We start from the raw sequence: 19,146 nt of genomic DNA, 5'->3' as shown, positions 1-19,146 counted from the left end.
GCCTCTTAAAATATACTTTTCCGACGTACACTCCCGTGCATAAGTTTGGGTTCACCCCCTAAAAAACATGCAAAAGTGTTCAGTCTATATCTCTGTGATTACACTTCCAATTGAAACTCTCTAAGCCGCATTCGAAAGGCAAAGAGTTATTCTTACTTCAATAATACTGCGATGAAGAGATGAACCTCCTCTATTTTCCAGTGGTGATTGTTTTCATCCTGGTCCATTCATTTCATCCTAAAGATGACGAGCTACACACGCGGTTACCAATGGCCTTAGCGCGATATCAGAAATCATGCGAGAACTGATTCTCTTCTCCTATTCTCTTTTGTTGTATGTATTTTGCTTTGCGCGCCACCCCGCACATGTAAACACACTTTGTTGCTGCTCCGTACTCTCAGCACTCTCAGCGTTCTCAGCATAGACAGACAAATTTACCCCACCCAATTGCATTACAGGCAAATGAAAGATAAAGAGAGGAGGTTACAATTTAAACAACAAGGCGCATAGTTTTGCATCTTCAGCTTGGTTCGGGTAAAGGAAATCGGCCGAGTTTCGTGTTCGTGTCCGGTCGAATCGTGAGTACAATACATGTTACGCGACACGAGATGAACTTTTGAATCCGTTCGCTCGGTTCAGTTCGCTCTTCCTTTGCGAGCCACTGAACCCTTTTAAAGATCCGATTCACTAAAGTGAGTGATTCAAATTGGATCCGTTTTCAAAAATGAGCCGTTTTGCCCATATCTAAAACTAGCTCTTCTAGTCATTGGCAGTGTGTTTCAACATACCGTTTTGATTCATATTACGGACAGCTTCAAATTCCGGACACTCTACTTTGTATGGGAAACATTTCACGCGAAATGTTTCAATTTTTGCTGTTCAAAAGTTCTCAATTTCAAGGCTTGTTTTAGTAAACTTTTTCCATAAATATCTTTGAAAATTTATAATGCCCAACTACCTTAGATGTCTCTTTGGTGGTTTAACGATTTCGATTGATGATTTGACTGTTCCATTAATGATTATCATGAGCTGTCCGGAATTCGATTCAAAGTGTCCGGAATATGAGGCAAAAGTGAGGAAGCGTCCGGAATAAGAATCATGAAAAGGCCACACATTTTGATTTATTTAAAATAATTGAAGTTGCGGAAGCGTATTCTTCACCCACCGATCGAAAGTAAAGGGCTTCCGACGCTCGATAGCGTTAAGGAATCATACAGAATGATTTATTTTGTATGCTCTATGCTAGGTTATATTTCCCTGAGTCCTTAAGTGTCCGTAATATGAATCAAAACGGTATTATCCGGGCTATACTGCATCAGTAAAAATACATTCAGTAACAACTGTTCTTTATACCAGAAATATTTCATTTTTGGGCATAACTGGTCAAAATTAAAAATTCCCCTTGTTTCCGGTGAATGTAGCTGTCTCCATTAGATTTCTTGATTTTTTTTATGAAATATGAAGGTTTTCGAGAACCGTTAGGTGCCGTTTTGGAGACATAATTTCCCGATGTGCAGTGGCTGGCAGAATCTCAAGTTCTTGTATCTCATACTCAAGCATGAGTTGACGCTGTTCAAATTAAAACTTAAAACATAAGTTGATTCATCTATTCGACTCATTCATTGGTTTGTATTCCAATAATTTCCTCTTTTAAAACAATATTTCATTGTTATTCTGCTTGAAATATTATACATAATTTTGACGTACATAACACATTGAATTCCAATAATTTTTTGACTGGATTGAATCATATTTGACGGCATTATCACGAGTATGTGATTTTGCAGTAAAGTGTCAAGCGTGAGTTTTGTGAAGAAGATTTCTAGTGATTGTTTTCTCGCGCAAAAGAATCCAACACCAGTAATGGAAATGTTCGCATCACAAAGCACCTCACAAGTGTAAACTAACGCTAAGCAAACAATACAGACTCGCGAACAGGCTTGGTGTTAGTGAGTTTGTACCCGCCTGCTCAGGAGAACATACAAAAAGAAATGGCAAAAAGTTCGCGAACATTTACTCGCAAGTAATTAAAAAAAACTGTGATTTATTATGGTTTTGACAGACGAATCAATTGTATATCCATAAAATCGACAATAAGCTACTATTTTGTAGTCAAAAACCCTTTAAAACTAGAAATCTTGGGGGTGGGGGGGTTGGAGCTAGCTTTTTTTCCCAAAAGCGCAATTGACTCTGAACAGCATTCTGATGCTCGCGAGCATTTTCCGGTTCAGCAGACATGTTTGCCACTCTCCATCACTAATCAACACTGATCCATACAAATTTCGCCAAAGAACATCGAGAAATCAAGCAAGACCCTCATTAGCATTTCCAAAAGTATTCCATGAGTCATCATACATTTGTCAACTTCCTCCAATTGTTATGCTGGGGATAGACCAATGGGATCCATAAGAATTCGGCCGAAGGTTTGAAAGAAATCCGCCAAAGATCTCACCAGCACAATACCGGTGATTGTCAAGTAATCTGCCTAGTGACTGCTACACATCCTGCGAGGTAATTGCTTAGAATGCCAATAAGAAACAACCAGGCGACTTTTAAAGAATCCATCAAAAATTTCCAACAGTGTCCAAAACATTTCAGAGATTTTCCAAAGATCTTGCAAGAAACCGCCGATAAGAAAAAAATGCCGATTGGATTGCTTCAAATAACTAATGTAGTAGCTGTCAATCTAATTTGGCATCTTATCATGAATCCAATAAGTATCGTTCTAAACATGGATCACAATGAGTTCTATTCAGTAGCTCGTGATAATTTCCAGAACACCAGTAAATCTGTTCAAATCTTTTTCTCCTTGATATTTTTGGCATTATATGCCCGCTGGGACAGAGCCAGCATGTCAGCGTGGTGTTTTGTGAGCTCTTTCACAGTTATTAACCAAGAACTTTGTTTGATAAATTCGCCGTTTTTGAATTCGCGTATCGTGTGGCATGTACGAAAATATTCTATGCCCAGGTAAGTCCTAGGAAATACTTATTGCTTATTTCATCATTAAACGTGCGTTTATTTAACATCATATAAATATTCATGTAAAACCGGAGCTCCTAGAAGGAAAAAAATGAAGAAGCTATTGAGCCGGCGAATTTGCCCAAAGGGAATGGAACAAAACCGTATTCAAGCCTTCCGGAATCATTGACCATTTTTATCACAGGCAATTAACATTATGGGACCGGTGAAATAACAGGTTCTTACAGCCATATCATCTCATCAAGATTTCAACCGCTCTAGAACATCGAATGAATTCAAATCTCGAACTAGACTAGAAACCATACTAGAATTCTTCCCGGAAGATGATCTTTAAACAAACGTTCACATTAGAAACTTCCAGAGACAAAACACGTTGCCTACAAGTCTGAATACCGGCTGACTCGGCGAGGGGTTCGTCTCTTCCAGTGGAGCTGATGTCATTCATAGAGAGATTCGGTTTCGCTATCACAATTTGCCAATCAGTAAAAAACACCAAAGAACAGGCACACCCTCTCTCGGTAACCCATCCGAGTGTTTAGGAGCCACACGCGCAGACTTCTTTCTACCTGACGACTACACTGCAAAAAAATAGTTATATTTTAGCGCATGTTCTTCTTTTCTTCTTGGCATTAACGTTCCCACTGGGACAGAGCCGGCTTCTCAGCTCAATGTTCTATGAACACTTCCACAGTAATTAACTGAGAGCTTTCTTTTCCAATATTGCCATTTTCGCATTCGTATAGCGTGTGGCAGGTACGATTATACTCTATGCGCAGGGAAATCAAGGAAATTTCCATTACGAAAAGATCCTGGACCGACCGGGAATCGAACCCAGACACCTTCAGCATGGCTTTGCTTTGTAGCTGCGGACTCTAACCACTCGGCTAAGGAAGGTTCTTCTCAACGCAAGTATGGTATACAATTATCTCTTTTAATTTAACAAATCTAGCCAGCAACGTTTTAGTTTCTTGATAGTTTTCATTGAAATTCCTGAAAACATCTCCTAGCTCAAGTTCCGAAAAATTTGGCAGTTTAAGCTAGAAGGATGGTGTCTTCGGCTAAGTTGTAAAGCATATCATGTGCTTTCTAGTGGTGATAAATCTGATTGAGAATTTATGCACTAGGTGGCGCTAGTAAAATTTTTTTTCTTAACGCAAATTTATGACAGTCAACCCGATTTCTGGTGGCAAAATTCTATAAGGTGTTTTCTATGTATTTCGATAGTCCATTGTTCTGTCCGATTATTGACACATAAGAAAAATTTATACCGGCCGATATACTTTTTGCTGTGTACCTTCTAGAGCCCACAACACTTCCTACATAATCGACGCACACATCAAATGCCGCACTCTGGTCGAGCCGGTTCTAGCGATTGGATTCTAGCACGTCATCACAACGAAACGGGGCGCGGCGCCACTTGTTTTACCTACCGCCACTGGCATGCCCCACACAACCGTCGCCATCGAATCGCACTTCGTAAGCCACTGCTGCTCATTTGCATTGGATTCGCGCAAACAAGAAGGTGTCACTTTCAAGCAACAGTTGTTGGTTGGAACACCCTCACCGCGTGCACACAACAGATGCCTCCCCATACTGGAGAGCCTGATCGTCATCAACGACGTGTTGTTGTGCTCGCTGCTAAGCGGGAAATATAGCTCAAATTGTCCGAGTCGGAAGAGAAGATAAATCAACATTTCGTTCGATATCTTTAATTCTCGCATCACTTCTGATCTCGCCCTAAAAGCCATTGGTAACCATGTGTGTAGCTCGTTGTTACTGAGCATCTGAATGGATTTTCATGTTATTTAATAACGCTGTGGGGAAGAAAGGATCAATATCTACCTGCCCGTGATGTTGGTTTGGATGCTTATTCCTTCATTTGCTCAGAAACAACGAGCTACGCTCGTGGTTACCGATGGCTTTTAGGACGTTATCTCAGAGTATGCGAGAATTGTATCGAGTTGATTGGTAGCCGTGGCAGAAGGGTCATACTTAATTATCCTGACAGTAACATGTTTTGGTAACAATGAGGTTTTTCTTACAGTGAAGGAGCTCAAGACACCTTAAACCACCTTAAACAAAAATTTTGTGGTCATTACGGTATTATACTTATTTTTGTTTATAAGTCTGTTAGTCTGATTTCATAAATTTGCTAACATAAGAAAACTTTGTTATCAACGGTCAAATAACATAACTGTAATTTTTCTTGATACAGTCATACGGCAAAGTCCTCTATGCCCGGAAACTTTTTGTTTTTTGGTGATATGTCAAAACCTACATTAGTTTTACCGTATATTGTTGTACAGTCCAAAGAATTAACAATATTTTAAGTAAAAAATAACATGAAACACAAAAAAAAAAACCTTTACAATTTATTTTTATGGTGGGACACATTATGTACCAAAAATCTTATGCACTAAAATGTGTCCTCTATGGCCGGACACGATGCTCGGACACTACGATTTACACCATCAAAGTTCACACATAACCCACAGAAAGGCCGAGTAATGCTTCGTATGTCAGCACATGCCTTGTAGGTTTAATCTTTGCATGATGTACAGTGCTATTTCCATAAACTCCTTCTTGTTCAGCGCCGCACATCGATTCGCCATATCAGTCGTATCCGTATGTTGCACTAGCGGGTACTCATATTCAGGTGAAAATATTTTCGGCAATACAACGCGTTTGTAGTTCTTGACAATTTCTTTACCAGCTCGAAGGTTTTTTATGCGGTCTTGAAGTGGGCTCTTAGGTACAATCAACTCTCCCTTAACCGACCTCCATATCTAAATATCTAGTTAGAGAATCATAGTTAAATTCGGTGTTCATGGCTACCTCGATGGTCCCTTGAATCGCTTTTGCACTGGTTTAGCGTTCTATAACTCGATATCTCCCTTACTCGATGGTCCCTTAATTATCGAGTTATGGAGTAATGACTGTACAACATATCTTGAGGCTACTTCTCGTGCGCTAAGTTGCTTCAAAGGCATCATGTTTACAGCACTTTATAAGGCCTCCAAGGACCGAAAGTTTTGTTGTTTATGCTCTAATTTTGTTGCTATTTGTTTTTTGTACCCATCGGCATTAACTTAAGTATTCTTCGAGGTATCAGAAATATCTCCTGGAGTTCCTCCAAAAAATGGTTCATGTATTTACTCAGGCCGCGACTACTATGCAAAGCCATGCTGAAGTTGTTCGAGTTCGATTCCCGATCGCTCTATCATCTTTCCCAAATATAAATTGCCTTGACTTCCTTGGGCGTTGAGCATTATCGTTCCTGGCACTTCCTATACGGTTGCAAACATCACATGTTTGACAAGGAAAGCTCTCAGTCAATAGCTATTGAAGTGTTCGTTAAACCCTATGCTGATAATCAGGCATTATCCCATTGAAGGATTTGATACTAAAGAGAAGAAGAATGGGATTTGTCAAACGATTTTGCAAGGATTATGATCAGCAATTGTTTCCAAGGAGTGGAAGGAAGTCCTTATGGATTATCAAACTCCAATAGCATTTCTTTTTGCTTTGGAGCCTTCCTTAACCGAGTGGTAAGAGTCCGCGGTTACAAAGCAAAGCCATACTGAAAGTGTCTGGGTTCGATTCCCGGTCGGTCCAGGATCTTTTCGTTTTGGAAATTTCCTTGACTTCCATTGGCGTAGAGTATAATCGTACTTGCTACACGATATACGAATGCGAAAAAGGCAACTAAGGCAAAGAAAGCTCACTGTTAATAACTGTGGAAGTGCTCTTTGAACACTACGCTGAGTTACGGGTTCTGTCCCAATGGGACGTTAATGCCAAGAAGAAAAAGAAGAAGAAGGATTTCTTCAGAAAGTTGTTCAACAGGATCTTCAATTTAAAGGTTTCTCCAAGATATACTTTGCTTATTCGCCCAGATATTGCACCTCGAGGCCCTTCAGGTTTTTTTTATTACAAGAATATCTTCCTCTAAAAACTGATTAAGTATTCATCCAGAAACTTTTTTGTGAAATTTCCATCAATTGGTTATTAACCAATTTTCTCAGAATTTTCCAGGTTATTAATTATGAAATTCTTCCATTGGGTTTTAAAAGTTTTTTTTTTACGAAATTTACTAAGAATCCTTGTAGGAATGCCTCATAGAGCTTCTTCTCATTTTTTTCCATGACCACCAAAATGTACTGAAACTAATCCTCATCAATTTTCTTAAAGGGCATCAAGTAGATACCACTTTAAAAATATATCCAAGTATTCTTTAAGGGATGACTCCAAATATTTTTCAAATAATGTTTCAAAACAATTATTTAAGGACATCTCCAGTTATATCCTCTTTTATACAATCCTTTGAGGAATTATCATATTTGATGGTGATGGTGAACAGTGTAGTTTGATTCTACAGTGCAGTGATTAATAAATTATATTACGCATAGCATAGCATAGACTGACTGTACATGTTAATGGTAGCTACTCCGTGATTGATCGGAACTGATAATAATTGCACTCCGATCCAAATGAATAAGGAATGGGATTTTCCGCTTACTCTTGGAGTGCAATTTTAGCAGATCTAATATTGTTGATCAATAACGACGCCGGCCAAGTCCTTACAGTCAGTTGGGATGGGGAAGGAATGTTAGGGTGTAAAGATTGTTGCTTCGAGAGACCGAGAATACCTCTGCATCTCCACAAACATCACGGATAGGGTGTTTATTAGTGGAACAGGAAAAGATCTGGGAGTCACCTTTGGTCGGTGATGCGATCCATGGATAAGGAGGAAAAATACGACTTATACTTAAAGCTAGTTTTTATTTTTGTCTCGAGAAGTTTTTGGTAAAAGATTTAAAATAAACGTCAACATCTTCAATGTTGAACCATTCAAAAGAAGATTTTATTAATGGCAAAAAGAGAAAAATATATGCATACATTTTAAATTATATGAAACAGGAATAATGCCGACACTTGTAGTGACGAACCATACATAGTTTGTTTGAAAATTACATAAGTGTTGTGCTGTAGCACGTTTGATCCAGGCAGCCTTAGCGGTCACATTGCAACGACCATTGATTAGTTACTTACCTTATTGATTCAATAAACATTCATTCTGTATTTTCCCATCAAACGAACCAGACGTATTTTTAATTAGTTCGATACAGAACAATTGACGACGAAAGGATTTCAAACCTACGAAGTTATTATGGAAGGATTAGGCCCACCAAGATTTTCGTTTGGAGACCAGTGGGAGATGTATCAGAAGCGGTTGGAACAGTACTTTCTGGCTGCCGACCTAGATGAGGAGCGTAGATCCGCTGTACTTCTGACGTCAATTTCCATAGTAGTCTATCAAACCGTGAATAATATCTGCCATTCTTCAAAACCGAATGAGAAGAAGTACGATGAGCTGTGTTCAGTTTTGAAGGGAAGATTTTGTCCTACAATGGTCACTTACCGAGAACGAGCGAATTTCTACAGGGCTCGACAGGAATCAGGAGAAAGTGCTCAAGAATGGTAGGTCCGTTTGAAGAAGCTATCCCTGAATTGCGAATCAGGAGAACGTTTGGACCATGAGCTGAAGGATATTTTCGTGACGGGTCTTCAACCAGGTCCGATTTTCGAACGTTTGTGTGAAGAAGATGACACCGTTGCACTAGAGGACTTGCACAAGCTTGCGGCGAAACGAGAAGCAACCTTGAAAAACAGAGGATTTCTTGAAGTAAACAATATTAGAGAAAGGAAACAGTGCAGTGATAAATAAATTAAATTACGTGTGAAATAGTGGACTTGCCGCGGAACGACACGAGCTAATTTATATTTTGAAACAGGATGAGAAGGAGGCAAATCGTCTCCAACGCTTGTACTCGTTTAATTTTGCCCCAACAGCTGCTGAATTTCGACGTTCGGGAGAAAACTGCTGCTCAGATAAACGACGCGCTGAAAACCGGGACGGGTGAGTTGGTGAGAAGTCTAAATGGTACCACGGATAAGGCAATTTAGGAATTATCTAAGTCTGTGAGCAAAGAGTTGGAAAGTATGAAGTGTTTAGTTTTTCAATTTAACTCGAATGATAATAGATTTGCAATGAATGATAAGCAAGGTACATCAAGTATGGCATCGGAGTCGAGCCTGTTTTCCAGAAGCAAGAAAAGTAAGGTTTAGGAAGACGTTTGCACTTGGTCGGATGATGTTTTTATTGTAAGTAGATGTTTCGCGGATGTTGTCAAGAGTAATACTGGGACTGAAATTAGGAAGAAGAGTACAAAAAAGAAGTGCACTGCGAATGCAAGTGCCTTGTAAGGCTAGTCCGGCCATTGTGATCAAGTCGAAGGAGTCCAACAAGAGCAACGAGGATACTCGCAAAATTTTGATCAACATACTGGATCCTAAAAAAAAACAAAAAATCAGTAACTTGAGACCCGCGAAAAATAGTTCTATTATTACTGAGTGTGCAACAGGATACCATGTTAATCTTCCAGCTGTTCATTAGAGAATTTCTGCTATTAATTCGCAAAATACTGGGAAATAGTGTGCTTCTCGACTTATTTGCTGTAGCCACCACAGTTAGAACTATTTAAGCGTTATTTGTCACAGTTGCCATTTTTTGTATAGTACATCTGTCTGGATACTGTTTAATGCCCAAAGAAGTTCACAAAATTTCCATTACTTGATTGGCCCAGATAGCCGTCGCAGTGAACGCGTAGCTATTCAGCTTGACCTAAAAATACAGTCAACTCTCCCTTATTCGATACTCTGTTTATCGATATTATTCAATGGAATGCGCGGTTCCTTCAATTTGGTATACTTTGATCCCTCTGTTAATCGATACCTCTCTAACTCGATGCGATCTGTTTGAGTTTCCCATCTAAGTTTACTTCTCTAACTCTATATTTTCATAAAAAGATTCAAATAATCTCCAAATGTTTATAAAATCTATAAATTTGAATATAATGATTTTGCTAATAGTAAAATTAAGGGTTTTATTTTGTTTCAGATGGTTAAACTTTTTCTTGACTGGTAAAGTAAATGTGTAGAACTATTTTTGTTGTGTAGAACTATTTTTAATGTGTTATGTAAAATTCACACAAATTTCAAAGTTTTAAAAATATGTGTTCTTTATCTCGATACCTCCCTTACTCGATGGTCCCTTTAATATCGAGTAAGGGAGAGATAACTGTAAGTCAAAACAAATATTGTAAAAAGGACTGAAAAAGCCTACTAGTTGGATAACACGTTTTTTTTTAATTTCTTTATTAGTATCATTCCAAACATTACATTCATTTTTTATATCTAGGTGTTCTGTGTTGTTAGACAACACTATCATCCTAATTTGATTTTGAAAGTTAAATTTTTATCTAACATGAGCCCTTGATACTTAACTTCATCTGACCAATTTATTGGAACACCTCTCATCGTGACAACATATCTACTTGAAGGTTTCAAATAAAGAGCTTTTGGTTTATGTGGAAATGTTATTAGTTGAGTTTCTGAAGCATTAAAAGAAATCTTCTATTTTTGCAAGTATGAAGAAAAAATATCCAAACTTTTTTACAATCGACTATAGATGATATGCAGACTTCGTTTTTTAGCGGAGAGGCCTGTGTCATCCGCAAACAAAGATTTTTGACATCCCTGAGGTAACTCAGGTAAGTCAGATGTGAAAATATTGTATAATATTGGTCCCAAAATGCTTCCTTGAGGAACACCAGCTCTTACAGGAAGTCTTTCAGACCTGGAGTTCTGATAATTAACCTGAAGTGTACGATTTGACAGATAACTTTGAATTATTCTTACAATGTTTGTTGGAAAATTAAAGTTTTTTAAATTTTACAATCAAACCTTCATGCCAAACACTGTCGAATGCTTTTCCTATGTCTAGGAGAGCAAGACCAGAAGAAGAGCCTTCAGATTTATTGGAACAAATCAAATTTGTCCTTCGTAAAAGTTGATAAGTGGTCAAACGTCCATGGCGGAATCAAAACTGTTCATTGGCAAAAATTGAATTTTCGTTGATGTGGGCCATCATTCTGTTCAAAATGACCTTTTCAAAAAGTTTACTGATGGAGGAAAAACATATTTTAAAAGATAATTTTTGGATAACATTTATTCAAGTTTCGTTCCATCATAAGATACACGTTGAACAAAATCAAAAACATTCTCTTTAAAATTTAACTTTAAACAACATATTACAAGATGTCATTCGCCTCAATTCCAGTCAGCTGTTAAACATTCAACTCAGCTCGGGAAGCCGGCACCCAGAACTCGTTGCGCAAGTGTTTTCCCAGTTCTGGTGCCCATTATACGTTGCCAATTCCGATCTCCATTCAGAACACACGGTCGGGAATCTGGAAATCAGATGCGCCAATCGATAAGTGGGGGAATTTGCACGGGGGTGTCGTGTCGCGGTGTTGTTGCCAAGTCAGGTTTCAGGCCACTTTTTACGATCTTCAACGGCCATTACTCAGCACATCGCAAACATGAGAATACGCTGTGAGGACGTGAGGAAGGGATTTCTGTTACAGCTGGACTGTAAACTCCGCGCAGTTTCACAGATGAGTCATCTCCCGGGGTAGACCTTGGCAAGGGACTACGACGACTGAAAGTGAAAGTGTGACTCAACGCGAATGGAGGGGTATTGTGTCACATTGATGATGACGGCGAGATGCTAATTGATGCACTGCCATTAATTGGAAGGTGCTTAGATTTTACGATCGGCGTTATTTAATTTAAAGGCTGAAGGTGTGCAACCACTTCAGGATCTGTGTCACTGTGGGAAATAGTTCTATTTTTTTCTTCCAATTTATGGAGCAAATCTGTTCTCCAAGGTCAACAGAGGTTCCGTGAACCTTCAAATGCCTACGGATGAAGAATGAGACTTGCTTCGCGTTGCCTCTTGTTGTCTGCTAGGGTCATCGATCGAGGTGTTACGTATCACTTCGATGATACTGATAAGTGCGAAGGTGAAGATTGTTGGCATCGATTTCCTACAGTGCTCGAATTACCAATATGAGACGGTATGACATTTGGAAATTTCTCAAACGTTTGGAAGCTATATTTAGACAGAGCTAATTTTACCCACCGCTTTTTTTTTGATTTTCGACCTGTTTGACAACTTCTCAGTAAGATGGGGCATGGGGCGCGGTGAATTTGTGCGGTTGTTTTAGTTCTCTTCCATTCAAACAATGGGCGCAAACAGAATTGTTTGGGGCAATTCAGCAATCGAGCCAAAACTTTCAATAGGGGAAGTGGTGGTAAAATGAACAGGGGTGGTTAAATGAACACTGTTCCTTTTACCGAGAAAAAACAAATTTCGATGAATTTTTATCACGCACGGACGATTTAGAGCATAAATCTGAGTGTTCGAGTTGATACGGAGGTCAATTGAAGTGAAAATATCAACAAAAACAAAGATTTTAGAAAACCACGTTTGAAAATTAGAACTGACGTAACTTTAAGCTCGAAAGGCTTGAAGTTTTTCAGTGAGGTGAATATTGTTATGATATGATGTCAAACCTGATACCTTTATAATTCTTTTTGAATGGGTTACAATCATTAATGGATGTATTTTCGGTGGGGCAATGAAAATGTTCAGAAATATTTATTTTGCTCACGATTTTTGTGTGGTGTTCATTTTACCACCAACTGCTGTTCATTTTACCCACATAGTGCAGGTAAAATGAACATTTGCATCGCTTTTTGATAGCGATGAAAATATGTGAAAATTAAGCTATTTTAGTCTGAATCCATGTTGCTGCTATAGATTACATCCCTATTTTCAGTGTGATGCGATAGATCTACACAACTTCCTCGTTTGTCTATCAGAAACAAGATGATTGCCTTAAGGTGTTCATTTTACCACCCCTTCCCCTAAGACATTGACGTGCAGATATCAAACTAAATCGCAACTAGAATGTGGTGCTATTTGATGAAATAATGTGTCAATAATGTAAACAACTTTGGGCCTAAATCGCTGTAGAGGTAAACCGCAATTATTCAGCTGAGTGCCGTGAGTTTGAATTCTGTTGGTTCGAGGGGGTTCACACTAAATCTGTTCGGTAAAAATAACTGGGTTTTTGAACTACCGAAAAAGTCAGTAAACTAAAAATAAATGTCAAAAATCGAAAAACAGAGATTTTTCACTGAAATTTTGCAGAGAGCTTTTTTTATATAATATATCGATAATAAATAAAACACGGTGAAATTTGCTTTTCAATTACGCGAGGCGACAGTTTTCATTTTACTGACTTTTTCGGTAGTTCCAAAATCCAGTAAAATTTTACCGACCCCAGTAATTTAATCTAAGTGTGTTCGAGATTTGCTGAACTTCCCAAATCATTGAGCATTTTTGTCACACAATACACGAATGAAAAAGGGGCCACATGACAAAGAAAGCTATTAATTGATATTGATACATGAAAAAGTGATCATAAGAAAACTATTCCCAAGCGCTCTTTAATCTTAGCTCACTTGTGAGGCGATTGACTTATCGCTTCGAGAGTAGCATCTTGAACGTCTCTATTGACTGAACAATAAGGGGCGGCTTATTTTTCAAAAGTTCTTAAACTGTCGGGCTACTTTTGATTCCGGTGGCTACTTTGGATACTCACGTTTTTAATTTATTTGCAGTATAAATATTAATCTGAGCAATTTTGTGCCTTCAGCACTTTTGTTAACAAATGTATGCTCTACCACTAGGCATGATTTTTTCTTGGAACAACATCAACAATAACAGGATAAACAAGAAAACATTAAAAAAAATTCCGAATAAATATACACAAGGTATAAAACATTGGCTCTGCAAACATTGTTTGAATTTTACCCATGTCGTGGAAACTTAATGAGATCATCTCAAAACTATCGAATCGTCATATTTCATAAACATTGTGTGATTTGTTTTGCTTAAAATTGTTGTTTCATTAAAATAATTGATCAAAGGTCTTATTTTTACGATTTTAATTTTATTATAATGTTTTGGTTTGTATATTTTACAACATGAAAAAATTAAAATAAATGCTTGTAAAAGTGAATAGACATAAAACACACATATTTTAATACGTACCAATGACAAGTTCACAACATAATCTCTAAAAAAGTATTTTCCGTCATATTGTACATGAGTTTGTAGTACAAAACAATTGCATCCTTCAAATGCTTAAAATGAACTACTCTTAAGCCAGCTCTAAACTGCTAAGAAGCTAAAAGCGTATTACAAAAGCAAACTTACTTTTTTACGATTGTACTTTACTTCATAGATTGCGTTTTTAATTAAAATTACTTACTGGTATCAAATTAGTTACTGGTATTAATGTGATCCTTCTACATATCGTTCATATAACAGTAAGAATAGAAAAAAAAAGTTCTTGTACATAACTCATTAATCGTCGCAGTACCTAGTAGTTACATCGTTCGTTTATGTCAACTCAAGAATCAAGCATACGTAACTAATAGTTCCATTTAAGAGGAAGTTGAAAGTTTAAGTTTCATACTGCAAACTGAGAATAGTGAATGAATTTTGAATCAGTTTTGAAGTTATAAGGAAAAATCATTTCATTAGCAAATTGTGCAAATGTCCAAAGTAGCCCCTTTTTGTCTTGAAGGTCACACTTTTTTCGCTATTCAAGCATTTTTGTTATTTGTTGATGGATTTGCCTCATATTTTGCACATTGGTTACCTACATATAAAACTTAAATATAGACAAGAATTATCAATATATATATATATCGATAATTCTAAGAGTTACACATCCTCAAAGTTAAAGAATGTGGAAATAATTTCAAAAGAAGCCCCGTTTGACGGAAACCAAAAATTCGTGTGATTTAACATTTAGAGGTGGCTCAAGCGACTTGAAGGTGAATTTTCAAGTTATATAAAATGACCTTCAGTGAAGTACTCATAACGTTGTTATTTTTCAACCAATTTTGAAACATTTAGCATCATTCCTTTCAAAATTAAATTTATGAAAACTTTGTAGAGCACCAAATTTGTATAAATTCAAAACTAAACAGTTGCAGTTAAAAGTAGTTCGAATTTTTTCTCAGTTTACTAAACATTTCATCTATGTTCGACCATAACTTAATGAAGGATTAATCGATTTCAAATATTTTTACATGCTTTTGAAGCTTATTTAATCGCTTTCAAACTGTTCATACAACACATTTCACTAAAAAATGTTTTTTTTTACCGATAACAAAAATTGCACAAAAGCATTATTTTTCAACGAAAAATGCCAGTTATTTAAATTTTTTGCCAGTTAAACATTATTTCTAGAGCTGAAACTGTGTTTTTTTTTTCATTTGTTTAAACTTTTTGAAGGTCTTTGCAACAATTATTGAATAATTGTAACATAAAAATATTTTTGCATGTGTTGCATGTACTCAACTCGTAATAAAAACAAGATGCTTTATAAACATCGTTGCATATTTAAGTCAAAACCATTTTTAAGGAAAATGTGTTGTCTGAACAGTTTAATAACAACTGAATTGGATTCAAAAGCATGTAAAAAGTTTTTGAATCGGTTGAGTATTTATGAAGTTATGGTGAAACAAATATATTGTTTTGTGAAATGAGGAAAAATTAGGAGAAAAACATTTCTCGTAGTTCCTGCAGGATTTCTACAAACACTTGTACAGGTTAATCACGAAGACTCCAGGAAATAATTTATCACAAAATTTTTAAGCAGATTGTCCACAGACAATCAGAATTTCGCACAATATTTTTAAATGAGCATATGCAAGATTCTGGTTTATATTCGATGTTTAGAAAGGAGCAAGAATAGTGTACAGTAAAAACCCATTCACATATTTAATAACGGTAAAGGGAGTGGAAGGCTTTCCTCTTGTTTTTGCGCCCCACACATAAATTGTAGAATATTCATACAAAAAGTGTTACAAAGGGGTGGGTGGATGACAATATTGTCATTTTCGGCGTTATGAAATATACGAATGAGCTCTTACATGGTGTTAAGCTTGTGAAAAAAGCAAACGTAGAAAATAAGAAGACATTTAGTCGTCCACGACCAAACACTTGATGACTAATTTTACGAGGATAATATAATTCAAAAGAACCGGTAATCAACTAAAGTAGGGTACGTTTCAAATATTCATTCAGCAAGTTGAAGCATATAGATTTATGACGATTTTCAGAGCCAACACTTTTCAAGAAAAAGAGCTATTCGGAGAAACTTGATATTCGTGAAAATGACATTCGAGGGAAATAACATTCAAAGAAAAAAAGCAAAACCCAACAGTACAAAATGAGTGCACTAATAAACTTTTCTTTAGATTGATCAATTGGATACAGCCCAGGTCATAACTCTCACTTAAACTAAGATAGTGATTGATTGAGTTGTACAAACTTAAGCTGAGAAATTCAGTTCAGCTAACAATATTTAAGTACCTGGTTGTGGCCATTGTTCCATTGCTGGAATCGGTTGATAAACTAGACCGTACTGCAGCATCACATGGGGTCATTGACCAGCATCAGAACCTGGATCAAATATTGACAGTATTTTTAACACGGTCATTTGATCGATTGGCTTTCTACTCTACTTATAATGTAGCCTTAATGGGGGGATCGATTCTTGATAACTGCAACAAGTTGTCAAAATGACTGACATGGTTTATATTTTGATATGTTTAGCGATATTACTAAAGCTTTTAAACCATACATGTATTCATTCAAATTTATGTTTAAGGTTTTATTACTCACCGAAGACTAGTAGTCAAAATTGGTGCCCCTATAAATAGGAATAATACATTCTATGTTCCAGAGTAGGTAAATTTAGAATGTGAAGTTCTAACAAAATGTCTTGATCAGAACTATCTGACCAATTGGGCGAAATATGTTATTATTGAAAGCATTGATTGATTATACTCATGAACAATCTATTTACAATTTATCCTATCCATGTCATTAACCAACTATCGTTTGATTTTTATGGAATATCAGTAAGTGTTGGATGGATTGCAATTGTCTAAGGTTGCATGGAAAGTTCACAATGAACTCCTACTCGTCCGAAAAACGTGCAACAAGACGAAACTATTTGTAAAATACTGTACATTCCGCGCGACATTCACGACGATAGGTTAGATGCCAGCCATTCATGAGCACTCCGTCGTCCCTCAAGTTCTTTGCCAAAAGCAATCAACGTAATTAGAGCTGTTAAAAATACATGCGACTTATTTTTAGATCCGACCATGATGCCGCCACCGCCCGTAATAAAAGTATTCAACACTCACTCACTTTAGCTTTTCCTGCTTTGTTTTTTATTCGCGCGGGCTTCAAATGTTGTTTATTTTCGATTCCAAAATGCCAGTACGGTATTTGCACTTTCTCCTTCTTAAATGTCCCTGCAACAGGTAGACACCTAGCCAGATGATATTCCGCGCACAGCTGCTCACCTCGCCTGATCACTTAATCCACTTGATTAATTCCGAACCCTGATGTCACTTTAACGACTTTTGCCCAACGTTTTCCAAAAACGTTCACCAAACTTTCCACGATTTCGCACTTCCGCAGTTCCCCCGGTAGATTTCTTCTCGAATAAAATACGTCGTAAACACCACGATTCAAAACAAATCTTCACTCGCAACGGTAAATAACCATATCACACCCACTGAAAACCGAACTCACTAAAGAAGGTAGCATTTCCCTCTGATGACGATACAGCGCACGATACGCGTTCACGATCTACGATCAACTGATTGGCAATGGTTGCGTGTCTGGCTCCGCAACCGCGCATTGACCACCGAATCGACGCCGACGCCGCCGTCACCGCCGCCGCCGAAAACGAGACGTCGATTCTTTTGATCTCTTTCGATGAACACCTCATACACGAGTTGTTTGGTACCGAATAAGGGTATGCGATAAGTATTTTTTTTTCGTGTTGATACGAAACGAAACGAAACGATTCGCGAATTTTTAAGTAAAATATCCTCTGTTGATGAACAGTTTGTGTAGTTCTAATGAATTGTTCTACAATTAACCCCTCTACCGGCAGCATCATTTTTCACCGTAAGAAAAAAAAAAAACAGATCGCGATAACTTTGTAATTCTTGCTATTTTTGGACCATTTTTCATAAGTTCTCAAAAAAATCTTCTTGTTTAAGAATCCGTGTCGATATTGAAGATTGGTGATCAGGTTATTAAGATATTCCACTGCTCCTTGGGGGGCCGACGTTTTCCGTAGAAAATGTCTTAGGCGGCCATTTTGTTTAACGTCAACTGATTGAAAAACTAAAATGTGGGCTATACAATGCCATATAATGAATGATACTCTGAAAAACTCATACAAATTAGTTAAGCATTTTTGAAAATATCTAAAAATAACGATATGTGGTTTTTGAAGTTTTCAAGATCTTTATTTATGCTTATTACTCAAAGACGGCTGCACCAAATTACTTCATTTTCTCACAACATACTCTCATTAATGTATTGTTCCTAAAAGTGAATATTTGAATACGATAAAAATTCTGAAGCCTGAGATATATACGTGATTTATGGTTACGCGTTGGTCCCGCAAAGAATTTTGGAATATCTCCAGATTTAGATGACCAATGGTTAATGTTAACATAGACTCTATAACTAGAAAAGTTTTTTTTAAACTTGTGAAAAAATGGAGTAAAAATACCGAGAAACAAAAATGTTATCGCGATTTGAATTTTTGTCTTGAGGTAAAAAAATAAGCAGTCGATTATAAAGGTTATGAAGAGCATTTTGTTCTTTGCTAATGACGCATCGAAACAAAATGTAAAATTTTCCGTTTTACTCGGTACGACGGTCACTACAGGAAAGATGTTGGAATTGTTTAGAATATAAACCTTTTTATTATCTCAAGGCTTTACAAAATCTGTTTCAAGCGGCACGCTTATAGGCAGAGCCACCTTGAATCTGCTTTTATCTTAAATTTGTTTTTAAAATATTATCGATGTTTCTTTTTGTTAAATTTATGAATTATTCAGAGTTGCTGATGTGTTGTTCACTTCGATCAGATGTGGTGAATGTTTCAAATTGCGAGAGCTATGTACCAAATTTACTTTGGATGATTGATAAAAGTATGCAGTCAGAGTAGACCAAGTGCTTTTCACCATAACAACAAAAATAATCAGTGGGCTAAGAAATTTGAAAAAAAAAAAATCAAGTAATTTCAAGTGATTTCTCAATTTTTATTTTGCTTGGCATACTCATCTATCAATATA

General features: G+C 37.0%; 1 protein-coding gene across 2 annotated transcripts in view; it reads right to left on the bottom strand.

Annotated features, from left to right (window-relative positions):
* The window catches only part of LOC5568491, a 133,271-nt gene that overhangs the window by 58,223 nt on the left and 55,902 nt on the right, over positions 1–19,146 (bottom strand). The window contains exon 1 of one of the 2 annotated variants that reach the window (XM_021846077.1): positions 17,192–17,703. The exons of the other annotated variant lie outside the window; for it this stretch is intronic. The gene's annotated coding sequence lies outside the window, so the exon portion shown is untranslated. Of the gene's footprint in view, positions 1–17,191; positions 17,704–19,146 lie in introns of those variants that run through there. 2 annotated transcript variants of the gene reach the window in all.

The sequence above is a fragment of the Aedes aegypti genome, chromosome 2, assembly GCF_002204515.2.
Source record: "Aedes aegypti strain LVP_AGWG chromosome 2, AaegL5.0 Primary Assembly, whole genome shotgun sequence".
Taxonomy (NCBI): domain Eukaryota; kingdom Metazoa; phylum Arthropoda; class Insecta; order Diptera; family Culicidae; genus Aedes; species Aedes aegypti.
Note: the sequence above shows the minus strand (reverse complement) of the source record. Positions and strands in the feature narration are given on the sequence as shown.